This window comes from Podarcis gaigeae (assembly GCF_964106915.1).
Source record: "Podarcis gaigeae genome assembly, chromosome: 6".
NCBI classification, from domain to species: Eukaryota; Metazoa; Chordata; class Lepidosauria; order Squamata; family Lacertidae; genus Podarcis; species Podarcis gaigeae.
The window spans coordinates 40868027-40890685 of NC_139682.1; the positions used below are offsets into that span (position 1 = coordinate 40868027).

The 22659-nt window shown below is 45.0% G+C and overlaps 1 protein-coding gene across 1 annotated transcript in view; it reads left to right on the forward strand.

The window, feature by feature from the left end:
* The first annotated feature begins 2514 nt into the window (after positions 1-2514).
* The window catches only part of BLACAT1 (BLACAT1 overlapping LEMD1 locus), an 82274-nt gene continuing 62129 nt past the window's right edge, over positions 2515-22659 (forward strand). Inside the window, exon 1 of the transcript XR_014565925.1 lies at positions 2515-2829. The gene's annotated coding sequence lies outside the window, so the exon portion shown is untranslated. The remainder of the gene's footprint in view (positions 2830-22659) is intronic.

Consider the following 22659-nt stretch of genomic DNA (forward strand, 5'->3'; position numbering starts at 1 on the left):
TATAGCCCAAATCCTGTATTACCCATAATACCACATGTGCCACCAGGAGGCAGAACTTTGATGGGACTTGTGACATTGAAAAGAGCTTGAAAAAATAGAATTGAGCTGTTGTTGGTCTTATGGCCTGCCAACACACACAATGATGTTAGCACCTCATGATAAGCAAAAGAAAAATTGCAACAAATAACAGGGGGTCACCCAGACATCCTTTTTATTGTGCATTCATGGTTATTTGTGCTCATCATGATATTGGGGTGGTTAGAAGCAAACCCAGTTTCAATACTGTTGGCACCTGCAAAAGTTTCAGGGCTAATATAATGCTTTGTTACCAGTCTGTGGATGCTCTGTAGCTTCCTACTGAAATCCTGTAACTTTTCATATCACATATGCCCCACCTTTGTTGTGCTACAGGGCAAGAGCATCCCTCTAGATGGCGCTAATGTGGTACCCTTGAGGAAGCATCACAGAATGACTAAAATAGCAGAATGATGTGTAGACAGTCCAGCATAAATTCACTATTACTGTGTCAATAACAAAGCAGTGAAAACCCTCCAGTCCTGAGGGCTTGTGAGTTGTATCCAGTGCTGTTGTGTGAGAGAGGAACAGACTTCTACTCAAACAGTGGGACTTTCTTTTCCTTTCCTCCTTGCTTTGCCCCCTGCAGCAACCTCAAATTGGTTTCAGGGGGTTAGGAGAGCCTCCACAGTAGATTTTGGGAGTGTACAGGAGTTTGCAGAGGGGAGGGGAGCAAAAAAGTGAAGCCCTGTCTCAGAGTGGTACTCAGTTCACACTGCTCTGGACTCCACTCAGTTTTCTTTCCTGAATAATGACTTTGCTACTGGCGCAAAGAGCCGAATACATATTTTTGTGTGTGATCTTATTGGACTTATTAGTCACTTGTCATCCAAAGGTCTCCAAGCAACACACAGCAAAAAACAAAAAATAGATATGCAATACATAATACCATGGGGGGAAAGTGGGAGGGGGGAGTCATATAATACACTAGTATTTCATATAACATAACATTCATTAAAAACTTATTCAAATAATACACAAAGCAATACTGTGACCCACTAATTAACACTTAAATAAAAATAACAAACAAAGCAATACTCTCACCCCTAATTAGCAAATAAACAAAAGTAAACAAAACCTCAACCTCCCCCAGTCCAAAAATCATTTACATTGAACCAACAACTTTCCCCTTTTAAGCTCCCCAGCCCTCCCTGAAGCCTGGTGTCAAGGCCAGCTGTTACAAATCAGTGGTGGGTGCGTCCAAGTGTCCTCCAGGGGTGGTCTGACATCTTTCTTTCCCCTTCAGGTTGGAGCAGTAGCAAAACAAAGCAGGAAGATGGTAGCAAAAGTTTTACCTACTTTGCAGTTGACCTGGCTATTGCTCCTGTCCTGCTGCTGGTGGTGGTGGTGGTGGTGGTGGGGGGGGGGTAAAAAGGGACCCCTGACCATTAGGTCCAGTCATGACTGACTCTGGGGTTGCTGCGCTCATCTTGCTTTATTGGCCGAGGGACCCGGCGTTCAGCTTCCGGGTCATGTGGCCAGCATGACTAAGCCGCTTCTGGCGAACCAGAGCAGCACACGGAAACGCCGTTTACCTTCCCACCGGAGCAGTACCTATTTATCTACTTGCACTTTGACTTGCTTTTAAACTGCTAGGTTGGCAGAAGCAGGGACCGAGCAATGGGAGCTCACCCCGTCGCGGGGATTCGAACCGCCGACCTTCTGATTGGTAAGTCTTAGGCTCTGTGGTTTAACCCACAGTGCCACCCGTGTCCCTGGTGGTGGAGGGTGCTTTCTATTTAAATTGAACTCTGTTCTTTTGATTCCATTTATTATCCTAAATATAATATGTATTTTATTTCACAACTGAAAAGTTTGTGCTTGATTGTTGAAAAAGCAATTTCAGGTTGCATTTTTTGAAAACAACAACAACACTACTTCAGTTCTGGAGTATAATAATGTTGACACGTGAACATTTGCTTCCAAATCCTTATCAATAGCTTGTGTCCCTTTGAATCAACAGGAAAAGACAATGGCAAGTTCACCCTTTGCACAATGCATGTTGAAGGTTTGAAGAACACGATGAGGACAGACTTGAGCTGATCCAGTTGTGCCATCTTTGGAAGCTACCGGAAGCTATGGCAGCAGGAATTCTCTTAATAATTAGAAGGGCACGAAGGGCAGAAAGCTGAGAAGTAAACAGGGACATTTGGCAAACACAAATTTAGCAGAGAATTAGCACCAGGCCTAATAAAGAGCAGCATGAAAAGCTGCTGTTTGCCATGGGAAGCATCAAGCCCCGGAAATTAAAACTCTGGTGCCATATGCTGAAACAAGATCCATGCATATGGAAGGAGCTGGCATTCTCCACAGAGAAACTAGCCGTATCGTTGAGGGGAGCTGGACATCTCCGGGTACCATTTCCAGGCAGAGCCGCTTGAGGGCAGACTTGACACGTGCTGCCTTTCCACACTCGCTTTTTCGCCCGGGGAAGAAGTCAGTCTTTTAATTCCTCCTCCTCCTCCTCCTCCTCCCAGCACCAAAGGGAGCAGGACAGTGACACAGGAATAAGGGGAACTGAGGCGAGGGATGGCATGTACAACCTAACGTACTAGCACAGCTGCCGAGGAGCTGAGCCAATGGCTGCGCAGCCAAGTCCACCTATCCAGTCCTGCTCTCAGAGCCTTAAGTTACTGCTTTGAACTACCCTCCTTGCTCAGAGAGGAACATGATGATGATGCTCAGTGTGAGTGGAAAGGAAGACCCTGCTGACAGTTAGATGACATGGCCCCTGACAGGGATTGCTGCTGAGAGGTACGTGGTTTCTTCCACAGGCCGAAAATGCAAAGCAATTGCCTTGGGGATGCAAGCTAAGCGCCAGGATTATTAGTATTATTGTTTTCATTTTTAAAAACAAGGAAAAAATTCAGCTTCATCTAAAAATTATTCATCTTGTCCCCTCGCTCCACAGCTTACAACGCTCAGCTGATTTGTGCATTTCTTAATGTTCCTGGCAATGCTCGGTGCAGAGGCTGAGTAGATACTTCAGGGTACAGTGGGTGGGTACCTGTTAAGGCTGTTAGTTCTGGGTGAAGGTTGGCTTCTGCATGGCATGAAGGTTATGTGATATCCAGGGGTGTCCATGTGTGTAGGTTCTGGATTTAATGCTTTGCACTGAGATCTCCATAGTAAAAAATGATGAGCATGTGTCCCAGTGGAGGTACGTGTGTGTCCATGGACAAGCAAGTCTTTCTTCAGACGTAGGATTGCAGCAAAGTTTCTATTGTGAGGGAGATTTGCAATGCAGCCTCTTATAAAATCAGCCCAGGGACCCGTGTTGAATAAGCTGTTTCAAATCCTCCTCCTCCCTGCCAAACACAGGCACCAGCTTCCTATGTTTTCTTTCTAGAATGGTGTCCTCTCTCTGTCAGTCTGTGGGACACAGCATAAATGCCCCTAGCCCCCTCTAAAATGGGTAAGGGATGCTAGTTTATGAGGCCACATATGCAGTTTCTTCAAAACTGCAGCAAGAAGCAACGAAAAGGGCAGAGGGATGAAGTTCAGCAACAGAGCAGAATAAGGCAGTGCCATATGGCAAGAAATCACTGCTCATGTTGATGCCATACCCTGCTTCAGGGTCAGAGGAAGACACTGAAGTGATCCCTTAATGTTATTGTCACATGATGGTCACATGACACATTTACAAACGGCAACTCTCAAAGCACAGAGAGCTGACTCCCTCGGCTATTTTATTTTTTTTAAATGAGTTTTAAACGGGAGATGTGGTTCTTGATTCAATGTGTATGCTCACTCAGCTCAAGATTGCTGCAGTAGGTGTGTGACAGTGACTTTTACACTTATCGGGTGGTGTGGTAATTGGACAGATTTTGATCTCTAACCCAGATATTGTAATTCTGGTGATGCAGATAGCTATCTCAAACAACCACTGCATCTAAACTGATATATCAGAAGTTGCATTTGCACATTCTTGCAGAAACTAGTTGGAGCTTTATTGTTGAAATTCTATAACACTTTCTTAGGAGTCACACCCCACGAAACTATCTTCTGAGTAAACACACACCTAGGACTGTGCTGGAATGAATCATTATGGAAGGCACATTCAGGTACCCTCTGGACCAGTGTTTTTCGCAGGTGAATTCTGGAACATGTCATCGATGGAATAATAGTACATTGGTGATGGAGTTATACTGGACTCCACATTGGAGTTATACTAGAGATCATTCTGCATTCTTAGTTCTGCAACACTTCTTCAATTGCCACATCCACCATACATTTAAAGCACTACGATGCCACCTTAAAATGCTTGGCTTCACCCAAAGAATTATGGGAGGTGTAGTTTGTTAAGGGTGATGAGAGTTGTTAGGAGACCCCTCACAGATTCCAGTTCTCACAGTGGTTTAACAATCAACCCCTCTTCACAAGGAACTCTAGGAATTGTAGCTCTGTGAGGGGGGATAAGGGCCTCCTCAGTGCCCTTAAGAAACCACAGCTCCCAGAATGCTTTGGAAAAAACCATCACTGTTTAAAGTGGTTTCATAGTGTTTTGCATGTATGGGGTGAACATGGCCAATGCCAGCACATTATTGCCCTCTGGAGGGGCACTCTTGCACTACAGCGCAGCAAAAGTGGACTATTTTTTTAACAAAAACCTAGAACATTTGCTGTATGAAAAGTTACAGGATTTTAGTAGGAGGCTACAGATATGTCCCGATTGCACACAAAGCAGTATGACAGTGCCAAAAGTTTTGCAGGCACAAATGGTATTTAAAGTGTGATTGCATCTAGTCGCCCCACATCATGAGTATGAATCATGATGAATGCTCAGTGAAAAGGACATCTGCAGGGGCTCTCAGACAAGACATAAAAGGTACACTGGCATATAGGTACCTTGAAAAGCAATGGAGTAAGCCAGAAAGCACCTGTGTTCAGTTGCTCGTTCCGAGGCACATTTTCATGTGCTTCCAATGTACTTTGGCAATTCATAAAAGCATCCTGTTAAAGCTTCCAGAGATGTTCGAGCCTGTGGGTGGACAAATGGAAAATCCCATGGAAATAGAAACAGGTCTCACACATTCCTACTCTCACACACCTACTCAGCTGGTGCTCGCAGAGAATGCCGAGTTCTGCCTTGACAAGACTTCAGTCTGCAGGAGGTCTGCTTCTGATGTTTGTTCCTCCAGATGGCAGGGATTCATCCTAGCGCCTGGTAGGCAGGGATTGATGCGTGGGGTCAGCTGACTGAAGGCTCAAGCAGACTGCTATTGATAGCACGAGGTGGGACTTTAAACGTGCCTCATTTATGGAATCACATATTACAAAATTAATAGAGGAGGGTGTGTGTGTGATGATGATAATGATGATGATGATTTGTCAGCACCACAGCATGTGGGAAGAGGTCCACTCTTTGCTCTCTTGCTGCTTCCCCCACTCTTAGTAGCAGTAACAGGACACTGAGGGGACGGGGGACGGGACACTGGGGGTGCAGAAGAAGATACCAGAGCCTTAAGGACATTTGCAATCTTCAAAAGGAATCCTGCCCAACATAAAGGCCTTGCTTGGGCCAGTTGCAGTCTCTCAGCCTGGCCTACCTCACAGGTTTGTTGTGAGGGTGAAATAGAGACAAGGGGAAAGCCGTGTGCACCACCTTGAGCTCATTGAAGGAAAGATGGGATGCAAATAAGTAATAATAAGTAATAAAATATTGCAATTCACTTATTATAAATCTATTGTGGTATCGTAATGTATTTATTATACATCTGCACTTGAAACACTGTGTACAGTGGTACCTCGGGTTACAGAGACGCTTCAGGTTACATATGCTTCAGGTTACAGACCTGAAATAGTACCTCGGGTTAAGAACTTTGCTCCAGGATGAGAACAGAAATCACGCGGCGGCACGGCGGCAGCAGGAGGCCCCATTAGCTAAAGTTGTATCTCAGGTTAAGAACAGTTTCAGGTTAAGAACGGACCTCCGGAACGAATTAAGTTCTTAACCCAAGGTACCACTGTATTGCTTACCCCATCTCCTAGAGCTGGAAGAAGGTGCAGAAAGGGCAACCCAAATGATCAGGGCATTAGAGCAACTTTCTACCCACAGCAGCTACCACATTGGGAGGTTTCTTGGGTTAGAAAAAAAGATGGTTTTTTTTGTGGTGGTGGTGGGGGGGGGTTAGAATAGAGGCTTATTACATGATGTATAGTGTGGAAAGACTGGGTGGAGAAAACCTGGATTTAGCCAATGAAATGTATCTGAAGTAGTTTGAGGAGTGACAAAAGCCAGTATTTATTTGTGTGGTGCACCACTGTTAATCTGAGGAATTCATTGCCACAGAATGTGGTGGCGACCACTTGCTTAGATAGATTTAAAGGGAATATAATATACAAGCACATACATTAATGGAGGAAAATCAACTGTGGACTACTTGCTAAGGTGGCATAGGGTGTGTACATATATATATATATCCCATCTTTCTCCCAGTTGGGATATATGAAACTTTCCTTCATATGCCTGTTGCTGTGGAGCAACAGCAGGAGAGGATGAATGTCGTGTCTGGTCGATCACTGTGGGAAACAGGATGTTTGGTTCAACTGAGCTCTTTCTTATGCTGTTATAATAATGAGCTCTAGCTCAGAGTGGCAAGGGGCCTACTCACCTGTTCACAGGCTCTCCTTTCCAAGGGTGCAAAGTGTTAGTCTCAATCTTGCCCCCTACTGACTAGAGGCATGCCTGGTTGCTTATACGTGACAGGAAGTCCTGCAGAATTTGGTGGAGTTTCCTTTTTGAGTAGACACGCATTGCAGTGCAAGCTCCTTCTTGAGTAGACACGCATTGCAGTGCAAGCAGACAGTTTGCTCCCTTCATTAGTACCCCCAACACCACCAGTTGAGGTGGGCTGCCTTTCTCTACCTCAGGGGGCCAGGGAACCTCTCTGTCTGGCTCCCAGGCCACTCCCTACACCAGCCTTGCTTCATACCCTCTTTTGAACTTAACTGGAATGCGCCCTTGAACTCTGATGGTCCTCGCTTGCCTGAAGGAAAGTCAGAAAGGGATGTGGGTAGAAATCAGGCTACTGTACAAGGATACTGTTTGTTCATATTGCTCTATTCACCTTTGCCTCTGGCCTCAACTGCCATGGAAGGGAATTTCCCTTGTGTGGAAAATGGTTCCTCATCCCTGCCCTACCTGATGATGACGCTAAGGCTATTGATGCTATTCAAGAAAGAACTTAAGATACTTCCTAAAACTGTACAGTCATACCTCATGTTGCATCCGCAACATGAGGTATGTTGTGTTTTTTTGGGTTGCGGACTGCTGAAACCTGAAAGTAGTGGAATGGGTTACTTCTGTGTTTTGGCAGTCGCACATGTGCAGAAGCGCTAAGTCGCACTTTGCACATGCACAGAAGCACCGAATCACAACCCACGTGTGCATAGACGTGGGTTGCGAACACTGCGGGTTGTGAATGTGTATCCCACACGGATCACGTTCGCAACCTGAGTGTCCACTGTATAATGAGCAGGAATGAATGCCCTTTGGTTTCCCAGAGGAGGCCTCCTGGCTCTTCAGGAGCTCCCCAATGACTTGTCCTCCAACTGCCAGATTGTTGGTCCCCAGAGTATCTGTTTTCCTCTCCCCAAACCTCCTGGTCCTGCACCTAAAGCACCAGAGACTTTTCTCCTGGGGTATGTGACAGGAAGGGAACCTTTTCAGCATAGTGTGACACTACCAGCACCAGCACCCACCCCGTTCTGGCGTGAGGGAGACTGTCCCTCGTTAATCAGCATTTAATTAAAGGACATGCTGACATTTGGAAATCAGAAGCAAGTCTCCTGTGTGGGCTGGCTCCCTCTCCTTGCCTTCATCTTGCCTTCTCTCTGAATCACTTGCTGACATTTTGCCAGACGGCCATGCATTTGTCTCCTTCCCCTTTTCAATTTAAAAAATAAACAAAGGAGGAGGAAAGCTGCACTGCTGCTCCTTTGGGAGAGGATGATGCGAGGGCCTAGGAGGCTCTGGCAGTCAATGGCGGGACTGCGCGTTGCTCTCAACAGTCTGTCAAGACAAGGAACGAGCAGACAAGTGCCTAATTACTCCTTGTTGTAAGCCATGCCAAAAATTCCTGCTAGGCCTTGTCTAGACGGGGTGCAAAGGGCCGCTGTCAGCTTTTGCTACCATTTTCTAAAAAGTATAGTGTAGTGAATGCAAGCAATCCCTGCATGTCATGGCTAAAGCATGATGCTTTCCTTGTTGCTCTTTGGATGCAATCCTTTGTGCACTGACTTAGGCTCACATTCTACTGAACTAGGTCAAGGCAGTCCCATAATATCAGCTGCGCTGATAATATCTAATGTAGATTCTTATATTGTCAGGAAACTAACCACTCTTGCCTATTTATACAAGTTGCTAGAAAAACACAAATCTAGTTTTGGGGTGGGTGGGTCAACTCATGCTAATTTCAGGGGCTTTTTAAAATATGGATTGTATCCAGCGAAGTCATCCTGTTTATACAATGATTTCCATCTGTTCAACTGGACTTCCTTTCCTTCTGCCCCCCGTGCATAGGAGCCAGCTCAAGAGCCAGTGTGGTGTAGTGGTTAAGAGCGGTAGTCTCGTAATCTGGGGAACCGGGTTCGCGTCTCCGCTCCTCCACATGCAGCTGCTGGGTGACCTTGGGCCAGTCACACTTCTCTGAAGTCTCTCAGCCCCACTCACCTCACAGAGTGTTTGTTGTGGGGGAGGAAGGGAAAGGAGAATGTTAGCCGCTTTGAGACTCCTTAAAGGGAGTGAAAGGCGGGGTATCAAATCCAAACTCCTCCTCTTCTTCTTCTTCTTCTTCTTCTTCTTCTTCTTCTTCTTCTAGGGGCCAAGGTCCCTTTGCTCCTCCATAAAATATTTGAGGGCCTGGATTCCCCCCCCCCCCCCGGTTGGTGGGCATTGCTAGTCAAATGGTGTGTGCAGGCCACATCTTCTGATCAATTACGCATGGAAGGACTTACCTGGGCCCCCCAATATTTTATTCAAGTTAGCACCCCTGCCCCCATGTGCTCCAGAGAGGGTTGGAGAACCCCCAGAACAGACAGGGAGAAGCGAAGGAGAGGAAGTCCCCTTGTGCAGGCAGAAGAAACGGGGCAACTTTGCTGGATACAGTTCAGTGTATTTGTTTTAATTAGTGGCAAAGGGTCTATTGAAGCCTCATGTCCTGGAAAAGATCTTGCTAATTATGAATGCAACAAAAACCTGGCTTCATAAACTATGAAAGGTTTTTTCTCGTTTGCCAACCTTGAGAGCCCTTCCGCTGCTCATACAGAGGAATGTATAACAGGCGCCATGCATTTATTTCAACACATAAAGCAAAAGAGAACACCTGAACAGTCAAGAACAATTCCCCCTCCTGCAACCGAGTGCCTCAGCGGTGCTATTTATCTTTCAAGTGAACATCTGCAGCAATCTGGGTGAGAACTCATCAGCCCAGCTGCCCTTACCTTCTGAGTCGATCTGGACAGGGCTTGAGAGTGAAGCTCAGAGTTGCAACCTGAAGCTTTGAAACAGCTGAGCCACATCCCAAGCACAGTTTTCTTAAACAAAGACTACAACAAATTCTGAAACAGGCAGGTTACTGTTTCCTAAACCAACTCCCTTGGTGTCCTGGCTCCTGCTTGAAACATGCAAACAGAGGCTGTTACTTGTTAGTAAGAAAGCTATCTTTATCCGGACAGGCAATGGTACAGGCTCCGCAGCAGATACAGTCCTCAGAAGCCATGACTCTGGGGTTCAAGAACAGGAACTCTTCCAAGGTCACACCCTTGCCTGGCCTTGCTTTGCACCTTCCTCAATGGCCTTTGCCTGCCTAGAATCTGTCCTTGAGCTGCGTCTTGCTTGCCTGGATGTGTGGTGTGTGTGTGTGTGTGCGCGTGTGTGTGTGTGTGTATGTATCTAAAATGACCTAATTGCTGAATGAGGGATGTAAAGTAGAGATGTGGTGAAGTTTCATCCAGGGTTTACAGCAAGGGTCAGCAAACTTTTTCAGCTCTGGGCCGGTCCAATGTCCCTCAGACCTTGTGGGGGACCGGACTATATTGGAGGGGGGGAGAATGAATTCCTATGCCCCACAAATAACCCAGAGATGCATTTTAAATAAAAGGACACATTCTACTCATGTAAAAACAAGCTGATTCCTGGACTGTCCGTGGGCCAGATTTAGAAGGTGATGGGGCCGCATCTGGCCCCCAGGCCTTAGTTTGCCAACCCATGGTTTACAGCATCCCCGTTCCTGAGGTGCCTGAAATGCTGACATCACACTGCAAGAGCATTCTAGATTGATGAGCAGATAGACTCCGCAGTCATTTGAGGCAGAGGTCCATCCAAAATTTCAAGCTTGCTGCCATCCAACTGCCTTTGCAAACTCCCAGCCCCCCCCCCCGCATTAGGTGCTTCCTGCCTCCCATACCTTCTGCTACTTTTGAAGCTGGTCCAGAGTTTTTGTTTATCTCTGAACCCATCCCAGGGACAGAGAAATGCAATCAGCAGTGAGCGATGGGGAGAGGAAGGCGAGGTGGGGGCGGGGGGGGGGAGCCTTCACCATTCGCTTCCCCTTGGCTGCTCATTTCAGCCTTCTTTCAAGAAGAAATTACTCGCATTAATCAAGGGAGAGAATGTGTTTGCAGCCCTGAGAATCTGGTGCCATGGAATCAAATTCCATCAGTGGCAGCGGGAGGACAGGAGCCTCTATCTCTGTCACACATGGCCTAATAGAGCCATCACTAGAGGAAATTGGATGTGAGAATTCTCCCAAATAAATCTGCCCTTAAAAATACCAGATCTACATGACAAATGGATGCTCGTAATAGAAACCAGTTCAGATGTCCAGTGTGCCAAATCAGTATGGATCACCCTGGCGTTGCCTGAGGCGGGGGGGGGGAGAGGTTTTGCAGAGGAAGGGTCTTCTAAGTGGGATTGCAACAGGTTGCAAGAGGAGAAGGGGCACAGCAGTTTCCTTGATCACAGTGCAGGGTTTGGGGATATTGTTGCTAGGTTAGGTGTGTGGGTTCTAGGATAACACAGGAGCCAGGACTTCTGGGGAATGTATTGCTGCTGAATTAAGAAGCAGCTCTCAAAACCTTTGTGGGGGGGGCATTTCCCTCCAGTCATTCCTCTCTCCACCTGGTTTGGGTCTTCAGCAGTCAGGTGCACAAGTTGGCCTATACCTACACATTCTCTATGTGCATTCCCAGAGGCACTATGAAGGTTCCTCACCCTGCTATAGTGCCCTGAATGTAGGTATTATGTTTGAATTTATTCACCTACCCCAGAACACTGAGACGGTACAGAGAGGCAACATCGTTACATGCAAACAGCACTATTAAGTGCATTGTCCAAGATCACAGAGGGAGGAGGGATGGAGTCCTGTTGCAGAGCAGCAAAAACAAAGAAGTGTCTTGTGGATTCGCAGATTTATCACGATGGACCAGAGCCCGCTTCATCAGAGTAAGGAACTGAATCCAACCTCTCTCTTTTTGCAGCTCTGTTTAGCAGACTATTTTTCTTCCATGACAAGAAGCAAGGGGAGTTAATGTCCCAGGTCTTGCTGCTTAATTATAAGCAACACTGTAGCTTCTGGCAACTGCAGCCATCTTCCAGGCATCCTGGTCTGTGCATTTATCCTGAGCTCTCTAGGTGCTTTGAAGGAGCTATAGTGTTGCCACTGTCCGGGGGTGACAGCTGGTTTATTTTTAGTAGTGGGACTGGGAATAAGAAAGTTGATTTGTGCTTTGCCTTAGGGTGAGCCTTTTGCCTGTGTGAGGGAGACACTCATGTCGACTGGAAGGGATGATCTCACCATCTAAACATCTTCTGTGTACCAGGCGGAAAGGTCTCCAGCTGGGGCAAATTACTGTCACTCCTTTCAGATCAACAAAAGGTTGGAGATTTACATCCTGCTCAGGAGATGCAGGTTTGAAGGCCAGAAAGGATAGTTTTGTAGTCAGTTGGATTAATCTGCTCAGTTGCCAAGGCCAGAGCATTTCCACCACCTAGTCACACTTGTGTGAAGTGTGTCTACTTGAGCTGCTGCTGTCTCTCTGGGTTAAGTTTATGGTGCTGTTACAGGGATGAGTGAATATGTCCATGTCAGTTTCTCCCTCATTTTTTCAGTCTTAAATTGGGTTCTCCAAATTTCTCCCATCAGTTTGTGAGTGGTTTTGGGTTTTTTTAAATAAAAAGTTCTCATGAAAATCAACCAGCATTTCAGCATTAATTTACATTAATTAACACACCACGTTTTTGTTAGCAATTTTACCCAATGTACATACTCTTGCAAAATTTTTTCCCTAATACAATGATTTTTTCTATATTATTTTCAGTAATATTTGCATTTATATGCACACTTTACCCTTGTATATGCATTTTTATACACATTACTTGCCTGGAAAACTACGTTGCAAAATCCATAGCAGTGCAAGTTTTGAAGGATTGCTGTGTTTCATTTTGCATATTGTGTGGATTAGGTAACTTCTGCTTTAAATGTGAATGGAATCAAATTTCATCCCCATCTCTTTCCAGTTAAAATGTCGGCACAATTTTCTTTTTTAAAAATAAGGCCCCTACCCACAATCCAGCCCACCTCATAGTTTCATAGTTAATAATTAAATTGGGCTATTCATTTCCAGACTGGTTTCAGGCTTATCCCCCTTCACCTAGCCTGTTCCTAGGTTCCATCTCTTTGTCACACACTAGCGGGTGGGGCCATGCCGATGTCAACACTGGAAACAGCACCTTCTCCTGCGTAGTTAACATTGCGCACTGAATGCTTGGGAACTGCGATATCCCCCGCAGCAAAGTACAGCCCTGAAGGAACAAGATGGGACTGTGTACAATGAATGAGAAAAACACATTTATTCTGCAATAAGCTAAGGGGCGAAAGCCCCCAGTCAGTTGTTATGTCTCTTGCAAGATATTACATTTTTCCAGCTTCTTCGCCCCATTCAATAGGTGTCCGCTTTGCAAGGAAGTCATAAAGACAAAAACCTGCTCTGGCTTTTGCAAAGGAGTTAATCACTTTCTCCCACATCAGACTGCAAGCTCGTCTTGCCATTGTTCTGAACAGTGCCCGCCCTGTACCCCTATCTATTCCTTTTCAACTGTGTCTGTGCCTGTGGAGCCACTGAATGCCTTCTGTTCTTTGCTTCATACCCAGCAGCACCAGATGATTGAATCTTGACCTTTATTGTTGTGCTTTATTAACTCTCTGTCTTACTGTGTGAGGACTGAGCACCATGGCAGGTGGACAGGGAGACAAATGCCATTTCCAGTACATGCACATACCTGGGGTTGTTGGACCACAAAACAAAAATTTCAGAATGAGCTAGTGCTGTGGATTTCTCAAAGGTTTTCTGTTAAAGAGGCTTCCAGTTTTTTCTGCCTCATTCTCAGGGCACTTTAGAATGTCTTTAGACCGTCAGTGGCTTTTGAGCTTGTTTTGTTGTTGCAAGGTGGCCGAGAGTGGCGTGTCTGTTTTTCTTTGGTGAAAGCCAGCAGTTACCAACACGGCACCCTCAAGCATGCACGCTCCTCCAGAGGCCTTCCCTAGCACTCACAGGGTGCCTCTGCTACTGCTCAAATTAGACTTGAAAGAAGCATCCTATTATAGTCAATAAGACAGGTTGTGGTTTGTGTTTGGTTGCGCTTCGAGGCCCCCAAGCCCTTCCCCCATAAATAACTTCACACTGACACTTAAATTTTAGTTTAAGTTATTGGGCAAAATTTTAGGCCACAACTTTATTAATTACAGCAAAGTGAGCAGTATTGGCTTAGGCATTGGCAACAGACTATAACTGACTCCTGCCTCTCTGGCTAGTAGTCTGAAAGGGTAAACACCAAACGAGGGAACAACATCGATGCAGATCAACCGAAGCTCACCCCGGGGTTCCTGTGGTCCTGGCATGGCCCTAGCCCCTCAAGTGGACTTCGGACGAAATCCAGGGCCCCCAGATTCCTTTATCGGAATACCCTATTTCTGGAGGGGCAATTGATGGCCGCACCTTCCCTCCCATATACTTCAATAAGCCAATGCCTAACCACCAAACCTTACAAAGTTGTGACGATTGCTAAGGGGGTAGGCGAAAACCAAGTGGCTACAGCCAATCTGCCCAATGGAAAAAATTCCTACCCAGCCCCTGCTCCAAAACAGGCAACCCAATCCAAAGCAAGGCCAAAGACCTAAAATTAGGGAGGGAGGGTGGATGTTCAGCATCGCAAAGCAAGTGCCCCCAATCAAATCACGCTGCTGCTTTTATAGGCCTCAGGAATCATGCCACTTGCCCTGATTGGCCAAAACAGCCTGGCGCAACCCCAGGCCTAATATAACGTGTGATATTTTACTGTATTTTGGGTTTTTATGGAAGCCGCCCAGAGTGGCTGGGGAGGCCCAGCCAGATGGGCGGAGTATAAATAATAAATTGTTATTGTTATTGTTATTGTTATTGGGCCACACCTAGCTACAAGCCACCCTACAGGGGTGTCCCGGGGGCCCGAGTGCAACCAGGACCCTCATTAAGGAGGATCCCATTTGTGCTTCGAGGCCCCCAAGCCCTTCCCCCGTAAATACGGTAACTTTACACTGACACATAAATTTGTGTTTGGTTGTGGACTACTTCCTATGTTCAGAATGGTTGAATTGCCCTCATGACAGCAGAACCGGGTGGGAACCTGTGTAGCTACTCGGGCCTACCCTGGTATACCTGATTGCAGTTTGTGCATTGCCCATGATATTTCTCCAGTTTGCAAATATCCCCACAGACTCAGAAAGGGTTGGCGAGCCCTGCAGTAAACGTTTCAACAACACTCTCCCGCTTCTCAGTCATCCTTAGTTGAAAAAGCCCCATGGGTGGAGTTAACACAGGAAGGCTTGCCCTGGTTTTTAATTGAGGGGCAGGAGTGTAAAGTGAGATGTTTTGTGGAACGGGAGAAAAGGGCACTCAGGAGCATCCCTCAGCTACCCCATAAATAAGCACGACAAAACCCTTTCATCCCACTTATGAGAATTTCGCCAAAATTTTCTCTCCTGTTTGGAGATTGCCTGATGCAATTTCTTTCTCATTAATTGATGGAGAATGGTGTGTGTGTGTGTGTATGTGTGTGTGTGTGTGTGTGTGTGTTGGCACTAGCAGGATTTGTGACTGGATGGGAACAAAGAAACAAAGATCTCTGTCCACTTCAGCAAAATCTTATTGGGTAATTTTAAGCAATCTGACACAAAAAGCATGGGACTATCTTCTTAGATGTTATTAAGGCCCCCTTCATGCATTATGCACATGAAAGTGTTTCCATGAGGGAAAGCAGGACCATGCTCTCCACCTTGCCCCCAACATTGTCCCTCTTTCCACCAGTGCCCCTTGATGTCTGTACCAGATCCATAGCTATGGGGAAGCTAGCTGGGATTTTTGCCCCAGGTGAAGCCTCCAGAGGGGTGCCATTGAGGCTCCCAGCCCATGTGTGTGTACACAAATGCACATGGGTGGGTGGGTGCCAAACTGGGTCTTTGACCTGGGTGAAAAAAGGCCTAGTTTTGTCCCTAGTCTGCACTTTGAGCATGGAAATCTGAAGAAGGGAAGCCTTGCTACTTCTGTTTCTGTGTGATCTGGAATACTGCCCGCACAGGGTTGGAGATGCATAGAGCTCTATGCACACAGGCCCCGTTTCTTCAGATGTCTGTACTGAGGGCAAGTGGCACAGCCCTCTTCCTCCTCATTGCATGAATCTCCCTTCCTATGTCTGGTGCACCAAGGGGGTTTCAGACCACATCCAGAGAGTAGTTTCCTCCAGAAATCACAGCTCTACATGAGAAAGGGAATCAGGTTTTTCTGCCAAAGTGGTACCTGCCAACTAACACAGTGGTGTTTTTGTTTGCTTCTGTTTTTTGCTAGTAACTGGTTTAGGCTGTGTTATCTGTGCTTTCAGGGATCAGCATAGATTGTATACAGCTAATGGTGCCTTGGTTCCATGCACTTGGGACGTTCAAAAGCCTCCCGGAAAAAGCACAGACATTTTCACAGCAAATACAAATGAAAACAGGTAAAAGTAATCAGGGAACCAGAACTGGCTATAGCTCCCTGTCAAGTATAAACCCAGGTTTATTGCCCTGTAATGTATGAAACAGCCAGCTGTACGCCAGCCCCAGTGCCCCTGTGTTGCAGATATTAGTGTTTATTTTGTCCTTCAGTGTTACATTTCAGATGCTTCCTGCACATGTTGGGCTTCTTCTCACATTGTGGACTGTTAATATGGGTCAGGTGAGTCCAATTCTGACTCATATTTTTTCACCTTTGAGGGCATCAGTTTCATAGTTGGAACCATGTGGAAGAGGAGCAGCCTGTCTGCCAATGGTGCTTGGGCGCCGGCCACATTCAGGGAGATGGTATGCAAATTGCCTTAATTATGCAAAATAGAATTATATAAAATCAAAATTACATGAAACGGAATTATGCACCTTAGCTGCATCCCTTCAGCTCATGACAGATTTCAGATATGCTTCTCTGTGCAGAACAAGTTGCCCATTGCTGCATTAAACTCCTAGGTTCTTTCTGTTATTTAAAAATTCAATTTCCCCCATGGAGGTTTAGAAGTATTAAACAAAAAAGGGAGGGGAGTGGAAGGTCCCAATATGCTTGGAGTCCCAGAACTCCAAAATCTGAGGAACTGCATTTTTAGATGATGCATATCAGATGGGCTGCTTCTGCAAGCCACATCCACTACACTAGAAGCACACCTTTTTAAAAATAAAAACAAGAATTTCCAGCCAGCCGAAGTAGAATTGGCCATGTCTCTCATTCCTAGATGCTCTGGGAACCCTAAGATTTTGTATGGTGAGTACTATCCACTCCTCACCCTTCACCATGCTCTGCATCTCTCTCTCTCTCTCTCTCTCTCTCTCTCTCTCTCTCTCTCTCTCTCTCCCACACACACACACACACACACACACACCTCTAACAGGGAAAATGATACCATAGTGGTAGCAATTTCACCATGATATTAGCTGTAAAGTAAACCTGTGCCACCAGGTTTAAATCTGAGACCATGAGGACTAGAAACTAGGATTTAAAAAATCTATAAAGCTGGAATCTGGGCCCATTTGGCACACATGCTAACTTATACATGCAGAGTCCCAAGTACTGTCAACAAATCTAAAATTTGACAAATAATTTGACACACACACAAATTCATGAAGAGGCACGCAGACACCTTGCACAATTCTGAACCATCTAACATAACCGTATCATATATTTGTTGGCAGTACTCCAATAACTGACCCAGCACAGTTCCCTTAGTGAGGTACAGCTAAACATAGTCACATACTGCTGATGAAAGGAAAGTGTGTGTGTGTGTGTGTGTGTGTGTGTGTGCATGTTTAAAGAGGGAGAGGAGTGAATGTGCCTCTGGGAGCGAAGACCCCATTCCCACAGGCAATACCAGAGGTGGGGTCTACTTGCTAAAGCATGACAGGCAGCTTGCTGGCCGCAAGGGAATATTGATTACTTTTACAGTGTAAACTGACAGAGCCTATTTGGATGATGTAATGAAGACAGATGATTCTGGTCTCCTCTCTGCTCAGCTTAGAGGAGGAGCTGAGGAGGGGGAAAGGAATCATCAATCAGATCCTGAAGACACACTCCATCGCTTTCTCCACCTTTGCTCCCCCCGCCTGGTCCCTTTCTCTCTCATCACATTCCCCCAGGCCTCTTTGTTCACACCTCTAGGCTATTCCGCACCCCTCCCTCCCTTAACCTTCTTTTCCATTGCAGCTCATTTTCTCAGAAATGAGCCAGCTCCCTATTAATTGCCCTGCCTTCACCGACACAACAGCCGCTCATCATTCCGTTCTCATTAGTGCAGTCTCTGACCGTGTCTCTGAGAGCTGGGGGGAGCCATTCAAACCCCATTTTAATAAGCAAAGAGATGAAACAAGGTACGGCTATTGAACGACTAACCCAAGACCTCACAGCACCATGTGTGTAAGAAAGAGGACAGGGACCTGAACCAATGTCCACTGTGGATGTTGCTCCTGCAGGAAGTAGTGATGGCCACCACCTTGGATGGCTTTAAATGGGGATTAGACACATTCATGGTCTGTCAATTGCTATGTCCTTCCTCCACTGTTGGAGGCAGTATTAGTTGCTGGGAATCGGAAGTGGAGAGAGTGCTGTTGCACTCAGGTCTTGGTCCAGTAATCTGAAGGAGCGTCTCTATCCCCATCGCTCTGCTCAGACACCGAGGTCCAGCTCCGAGGGCCTTCTGGCAGTTCCCTCGCTGTTACAGGGAACCAGGCAGAGGGCCTTCTTGGTAGTGGCTCCCGCCCTGTGGACTGCCCTCCCACCAGATGTCAAAGAGAACAACAACTGCCAGACTTTTAGAAGACACCTGAAGGCAGCCCTGTTTAGGGAAGCTTTTAATGTTTGATGCATTACTGTATTTTAATATTTTGTTGGAAGCCACCCAGAATGGCTGGGGAAGCCCAGCCAGATGGGCAGGGTATAAATAAACAAACAAACAAACAAACAAACAAACAAACAAACAAACAAACAAACAAGTAAATATTATCATCATCATCATCATCAGGTCCTGCTTTTGGGATTCTCATAGACATCTGCTTGGCCACTGTGATAACAGGATGCTTGACTAGGTAGACTATTGGTTTGATCTAGCAAGGCTTCCCTTGTGTTTGTGTATAACCTAGACAGCCATCTTATTTTTGACCAATGACCTTTTTCTTCACTACTTTGTCACCAATCCCACCCCCATGAGTATATATGTGTTGTTTGCTTAATAATGGAAATGATTTATAGCAAAGGTCAGCAAACTTTTTCAGCAGGGGTCCGGTCGACTGTCCCTCAGACCTTGCTGGGGGATGGACTATATTTTGAAAAAAATAAATAAATGAATGAATTTCTATGCCCCACAAATAACCCAGAGATGCATTTTAAATAAAAGGACACATTCTACTTATGTAAAAACATGCTGATTCCTGGACCGTCCGTGGGCTGAATTGAGAAGGCAGTTGGGCCAGATCCGGCCCCCGGGCCTTACTTTGCCTACCCATGATTTATAGCCTGTGTTTTCACACTAGATGCCCAAGGCAGCTAACATCAATATAAACGCAAAAATCCACAGCAAAATGAATGAATAAAAAGGAGAAGATTTGGGGAAATGTCCCCTGGTTCAGTGGTAGAGCACATGGTTGCATGCAGAGGATGCCGGGTTTTAAACTACTGCCAATCATTGCTGATAATACTGGACTAGATGGGCCAGTGATATTTCACAAGGATGATCTATACCACAAATAAAGTGAGGAGAGGGAAGGTGGCCTTCTACAGGAATGAGGAGAGTTCCTCACCCTTGGTGTAAATAATGGGGAAAAGATGGCTCTACCCTCTCTTGGAAACTTTTGTCTGTTTCCAGCTTAATGAGGAGATGGGAAGAACTGGAGCAATGATGACACCCCTGTTCCACTGCCCTGTGCAATGGGCATGCAACAGATGTTCAGAAAAGTAATGAGTTTGCACATTAATTTCAGGAGCTACTGCCCAATTAATACCTAGGGTGGGTGGAAGGGATGTGCCTTCACTATGAATCAGCAGCTTTCTGCTAGTTGAAAGACTGGCTACTTCTTGAGAATACAGACATTTTGGATTTAGAAGGGTTTGATAACACATTTGGCTGGCATGCATATATATGGTATGACAAGGTAAAAATTCATAAAGGATTTAAAAACCATATTGTCAGGAAAGCACTATATAATGTTTGGATTCGATATAAGGATTTGTTGGAAAATAAAACCCCTAGGTGGCTGTCACCAATGGAAGCTAAGGAGGTGAAAAAGCTCAATATGGAATCTAAATGGCCAAAATATTATGAAATTTTAGAGCAAGAGAGTGGAAAAATTAAATTACAGAGTTTTGAGAAAATAAAGTCTAAGGTACGAGATTGGCTTCATTATTATCAAATAATGGAGGTGTTTAAACAAGACAGGAAAATAGGCTTCCAGATGGAGAGATCAAAATTAGAAACAGAACTGTTAGAACCCAATACTAAGAATCTATCAAGAATGTATAACCTGCTGTTGAAGTGGAGTACACTAGATGAGACAGTCAAATCAGCTATGAGAAAAATGGGCACAAGACATTGGTTATGACATTATGTTCGCTGACTGGGAACAGTTATGGACCACCGGGATAAAATTTACGGCATGTAATGCCTTAAGAGAAAATATTATGAAAATGATTTACAGGTGGTACATGACCCCAGTCAAGCTTGCAAAAATCTATCATCTGCCCAATAATAAATGTTGGAAATGTAATGAGACTGAAGGTACCTTCTACCACCTTTGGTGGACTTGCCCGAGGATTAAGGCCTTCTGGGAAATGATTTATAATGAAATTAAAAAGGTACTTAAATGTACATTCTATAAGAAACCAGAGGCATTTCTCCTGGGCATGGTCGGCCAATTGGTGTCAAGGAAGGATAGGACGTTTTTTATGTATGCCACCACAGCAGCAAGGATCCTTTTAGCAAAGTATTGGAAGACACAAGAACTACCCACGCTGGAAGAATGGCAGGCGAAGGTGATTGACTATATGGGACTGGCGGAGATGACTGGCAGAATCCGTGACCAAGAGAAAGAGACGGTGGAAGAAGACTGGAAGAAATTTAAAGCATATCTTAAGAACTGTTGTAATATTGATGAGTGTTAAAATGTCAAGGGAAAGGAAAATATAGAATTACAGCTGTAATCGATTGATTGATTGATTGATTGATTGATTGATTATCAGAAGAAATTTAAAAAGAAAATAAGTGATTAGTTAATTGGTCTGAAGGGTTGTTGAAGAAATTTTAAAACAGGGATGCAGAGAAGGGGAGGGAAGGGGAAGTCCGAGAAGTAAGATTTGGAAAAAAGGTTTTGAAATTATACATGTTTATATGTTTTTGTTTGTTTATGTGTGTATGTTGTTCTGTTTTTTATTTGTGTTGAAAAACAATAAAAAATTATTTAAAAAAAAGGAAGGGATGTGCCTTCAAGTTGGACGGCTGTTCTGCAACACAAAACCTGCTAAGGATTCTGCAGCTTATACTTTGGGGGAGACCGATTCTGAAATCTGCCTTTCCTTCCATTTGTGATGGTCAGTACTGAATGCCAGGGATGCATACGTGACTCAGATAATGTCAACCTCATTGGTGTTCTGCAGTGCAACTTAGGGCGCACCTTTTCCTTCCAATTTATGATGCAGAAAGAACTATTATTCCTTACTTGCTATCAGCTTCTACCGTGCATGACTGTTAGGACTGAAATTGCATTCCAGCTTCTCCCCGGTTACCCGGGCTTCCTTATTTCAAAAAGACACATGGGAAAAGTTACTTTATGGTGGCTTCCCCTGAGTTTTATTTGAAGTGTGGGAAGCTGGAGCAGTGAGGACTCCTGAGAGCAGCATACTTACTGATTTTGTTTTTAAGTTCATCTTGGAGTGTTGGACTAGGACCTGCAAAACCAGGGTTCCAATCCTCACTTGGCCATGGACTCACTGGGTGACTTTGGGGCAGTCATTGTCTCTCAGCCTAACCTATCTCACAGGGTTGTTGTGGAGATGAGAATAAGTGTGTTTGCCACCTTGAGCTCTTTGGAGAAAAGGTAGGATATAAATGTAATAGCAAATAAATAACAGTGGCAGGCCAACTGTATTATAAGGATGGGGCACTGAAAATTCATGCTATGTGTCACATTAGTGACCTCTAGGAGCAGGGAAAGCTTCATAGGGGATTTCTTAAAGGCCTGGATACCTCTGTCTGTTGTATGCAGGGATTAGGATGCTGCTATAGCTGTGATACAGAACACTGCTACTAAAGCAGAATTATAAAACCAGACGGTTAAATATCTCTCCATTCCAGCTCCTGTTTCAAATAGAGAACAACTAAATATTCATAGACAACTTTCAATCAATCTGATTGCTCTACTGAATTTTCATGGTGCTTCCATCAAGAACTTTAAGTTCAGATCTGCCTCATATGTGCTCATGAATGATGCTTCTGAAAATACCATTATGTTTGCAAATGCTGCTTTTGAAGTTCACAGAGGTGCAATAATTTTGTTGCTCATTAGCTCTCATAGTATTTGAGATGCTTTAATCTGGTGTTGCTGAATGGTTAATTCAGTGTCTACATCTGATTACTTTGGGGACACACAGTCTTGATTATGTACTTTGTGGTAGCTTGACTCCATCTCAGGTGTGCTATGAATATAAAAACAACCTGCCCGCCTTGATTCTAGGTGATGGGAAGTTCTGAAAGAAAATGAATAGGCCACAATTTAGATTTGGGTACTTGTCAAAGAAAACCACAAACTGCACATCTGTACAGCACATTAAACCTCTGGCTGGCATAGTATCTTAAATTATATTCAAATTAGCTAATATCTGTGCAAATAAAAGACTTTGACTATTTTATCTAGCCATTGTTAGAGCAGATTCTTGGATCAGCTGCAGAGGGGTATCCAGTGTTGTTAGACTCCAGCTCCCATCAGTCCCCGCAGTCTGTGGTCAGAGATAATGGGATCTGTAGTCCAACAACATCTGGAAGGCACG